Source organism: Centruroides sculpturatus, unplaced genomic scaffold (assembly GCF_000671375.1).
Source record: "Centruroides sculpturatus isolate CEXI.00-Female unplaced genomic scaffold, Cexi_2.0 scaffold189, whole genome shotgun sequence".
Lineage (NCBI taxonomy): Eukaryota > Metazoa > Arthropoda > Arachnida > Scorpiones > Buthidae > Centruroides > Centruroides sculpturatus.
In genome coordinates this window covers 456,260-460,919 of record NW_019384395.1, presented here as the reverse complement: position 1 = coordinate 460,919, position 4,660 = coordinate 456,260, and positions in this window count along the sequence as shown.

The window sequence follows — 4,660 nt, the reverse complement described above, 5'->3', positions numbered from 1 at the left end:
ACAATTAATTTAAGCTTATAACAATATGGAAAATATTTATTTAAGTTTTAATATATTTTAATAATCCTTCCAGACAAATATTTAATTTAAAATTTTTTTTTCATACTTAATTTTATAAATTAATATACATTACAAGAAAATATTTTAAATAAACAATAATTTGTTTTTATTTTTTTAATTACAGTATAAATAATATCAGTTTATTATAAAGATTTATCTTCAGTATAATCAAAATATATAATTCAATCTTCCACTATAAATATATATATATATTACATGATGTTGAATATATTTAAAATTTATATACAAAAGACCAAATAGGAGAAGCCCAGCAAGACCATTTTGGATTGATATCACATGTAGAAGGGTCTCAAAATTTAATATTTTATGTAAAAATGTGATAAAAGCTAATTTATACTTTTATTTTGATAAATGATGATAAATCTGTTTTTACTTATTTTATTCATACATTTTTATGATTTTCCAAGAGCAAGATTCCACATTTGTAAATAGAGTAGGATCTGTCATCTCAGTCCATGAATATACATAATTATCAGCACAATTAAAGGCATATAACACAATCAAATTGCTTAAAAATTATTCTATCATCTTCAGTTTTCCTTATTTGTAAAAGATTTATAAATTACTTAAATGTTAAGGAGTGGAAACTTCAAGAAATGTCTCTAAATTACAAGTTTTTGTAACTGTTTTACCAGATATTACAACTATTCATAACTAATTACCTTGACAAACAAGTCACAGAAGCTAAAATTGAGTTTTTTTTTGTCTTGAATCTTTCATTTTATTTGATGGACAAAAAAAATATCATTAATAGAAAAATGCATAGCAACTTACAGAAAAATACATAATTTATTTTATGCATCAATGCTTATAAATTTTTGTAGTTTATTAATTAAGTACCTTTACAGTATGAATTACTTAGTGTATATATATATATATATATATATATATATATATATATTAACTAAAAAAATTGATGATATAGTTGATAGAAATTTATTTTAACCATATCCATTATAAATATATCATCCATATCCACATCTTTATCGTCTAACATAATGCTCTTTCAAGGGTAGATAATTTATAACATTAGCAAAAATAGCTAAGCATAGCAATTATAGTAATATCATGATTAAATCAATCATTGCTATCCTCCTTACATGTTCTTGTTGTTCATTTAACTTTTAAATATGTTATTTGCATATATTCAAATGAATTATTTTCCTTAATGACTGTTAATTTAGGTTTATATTATGGTTATAAATATCAAATAGTGATTACAAAATTGTTACATTTAATAATCTTGTTAAATAAAATCTTAGATAAGTAGTTGTACAGGTTTATGTGATCATTAAATTATTCTTTAATGAGGATATTAACATCTATTGATTTAGTTGTTAGCAAGTTCAAATGCAACAATCTTCTGTAAAATGATACTCATACAAAATAGTTTCTAAGAAGATTTAATTAAATTCTGTTACAAAATATTCTAATTAAATCCTAGCTAAAAACTATAACAAAAATGATACTGGTACTTTGTACTAACATTTCTCTTATATTTCATACATGACATTGATAAATGAATATCTATATAATTATATCCAAGATAATTTATTTCAATTTTTTCTGATATTGTAAGTGTTGGAATTTTATTTCAACACTTAATATTTTTTTAATAATGGAAAAAATATACTTACAATTAAAAACAATATTCAAAGTATAATTTTCAATAGAAGTTTAATATTAATTTTGGTGGCCAGATGACAAAGCATAATTTCAACCTATTACTCTGGGAAGACCTGGGTTTAAGTCCTGGTCAGAATCTCAATCTACATGGATAGTTTTTTCATATAAACTACCTGGAAAAAGGTTATTGGACACACATGGACTTATCACTGTCCCCTCAACAATTAGTAACATGTCCACCCTTCAATACTATCACAACAGTAACACAATGGGGCATACTTTCCACAAGTACAGCCATTTACCGGTCTCCAGGTTAAAGCAGCTCCTTTGGCAGCATACAATTGTAGTGTGGCAACAAGAATGGGAGCGTATCCCAGAGCAGCACATTTCCCGGCAGTTCTTCCCAGACGTAGCAAGACGCCTCAGCTTGAAATGGGTCCACCCTCAACACCAGATGTCACAGCTGCTCTCAGAACATGGTAAATTCAATGTATACTTACATCGGTTTCTACACAGCGACACTGACTGCTGTCCAAACTGCGATGTGCGTGATGGAGTAAGGCATTATCTTTTGTCTTGCCCACTGCTGGAGGACATAAGGAACGAGCTCAAACTTTACGTGGAAGAAGATAATCTCAATTGGCCGTGTAAGCTGGAAGTTTTAGTGTCGAGTAAAAAGTACTTTTCCCTTTTTCAAAGGATGGTCAAGCTTTACTTTAACAGAACATTAATACATTGATAAACGTTTTTCCTCACTTTTATTTACCGCATGACTCCTGACATCAGGATTTTATATCTACGTGTATTTTGATTTCTTTTCTTTTACGCTCACTGTCGGTTTTACTGCTCGGCATGTCACCTCTATGTACACACTGTATATATTCATCCCGACTGTGCCTAGCGGTGTCGGGCATAATAAAGTTTATTTTGTCTGTCTGTCTGTCTGTCCACAAGATTATGAAGTGTTGCCAGTAGTATATTCTGCCATTCCTCCTTCATAACAGCAGTCAATTCTGTGATGTTTGACTGGTCCAGTCTGTCCCAGATGCAACACTGTATGATGCCCCAAAGAAGCTCAGATAAGGCCACTGCATAGCACAGATAAGCACAGAGATAACAATATAGCATGGGACATTGTCATCCTGAAATAGATAATACTCATTCTCAAATCCACAGTTTAAGGAGCACCCAATTGTCCAGTATCTCACAATAAGAGGCAACATTTAGATGCCAAGAACCACAATGAGGGGATCCCACACCTTCCCAACAAAAACAGCCTAATCACCAAATTTCATTGTTGGAACAACACACTCATCTGATCTGTACAGTGAATCTCAAGTTGTCGATCCAGCACATGCTTCCAGTGTTACATGGTCCAGTTGTGATGCTCCTTTGCCTATGCCAACCAACCTGTGTGATTTGATTTAGTAATCAATGGCTGATGATAATAATCAAATGCACGGGTCTTCTTTTGTAACATCCTAGATGAGACAGATGCTCCTGTAAACTGCTGAAAGCTGAAGTTACAAAGCTTTTCATCCTGTATCCTTTCAGAGCTCTATGATCTCTGTCCATTATTAACATCAATCTACCTGACCCTGGTTTATGCTGGACTTATCCATCTTTCTACATCATACAAGGCCACAGTGAATTTTGCATGTTGTAGCTTGCTTGCAATGTGAGACACCCCACAATCACACCCTTTTGAAACTCCAACAATTGATCATAACAAAGCATACAGATTTCCATATTTACCATTGTATGCATGGTATTTATTAAGTAGGAAGAATATATAATTTGTATAAATGCTCCATATCGCTACAGATAAGGATGTTCAATCACTTTTTTCCAAATAGCATACATAAACCACTTCTCATTAATTAGCCACCTATCTCTATTGCAAATTTGGTCAAAGTCATAAATGGTCTATTGGTGCCCATGTGGTAGGTAGAGATTATTAGAGAAACTTTATTATTATATTATCACTTGAAATCTTTACCTATTTATGATGTTTTTGTCATCAGTTATGCTATTTGTAAATTTTAATGATTTTATTCAATAAATCTGATAATTTTGGATAGTTTCTATCTATTATTAATTAGAAATATTTGAGCATTTTCAAAAATTAAATCAAATTATACCAATAGCAAAACAATAATACCAGTGATCTATTTGGTGAATAATAATAAATCAGTCAGTTTTAAAATTTAAGAATTTACAGAAAATATTTTAACATTTTAAAAAAACTTCAAGCATACAGAATCCACATTGAGATGTATTTCATAATTCAACAGAACTTGAAAACAAATAATTATAGTAATTTAAATTTTTGTTCCTCTTGAAACTTTATATAAAGTGTTTATGTATATTTTTACATAAGTGTCTTTTAAAAAAGTATAAATTACATATCTGTATATGTATAATTATAATATGTATATATTAGGATATATATATTAATATATATCCTAATATATGTGATTCAAGAAGATAGCCCAAATGGATGGCTGGGGATATTTGAGAAGAAAATATGTTAAGTTTGGAGTCAAAGGTGAGAGAAGGGTTTGGAGTGTGGAGTGCAGGGATGAAGTTGAAGGGAGATCTCAAGTTTGGGCATGAAGTCAGAGTATGTTGTAAAGGGCTGTGATGAAGTTGTAGTTAGACTTAGCAAAAGTTGTAAGCAGTGAAAAAAGAATTTTGTTTAAGTTTTGTTGTGTTGGTTAGTAGAAAAACTTCCCACATATATAAACATAATTCATAAGAATCAAACTGGACTTACAATCAACAAAGTTTACGAATTTAATTTTTTAAAAATTCAGAAAAAATTGTCATAATAATTTGAAATCCAAAATTCATCATTATTTGTAAAGAAATTTAAATATTTTTCATTCCTTCTTTTCATTTATTAATTAACGTCTATACAATTTCAAACGATTAAAAACACATTTTAATGGTT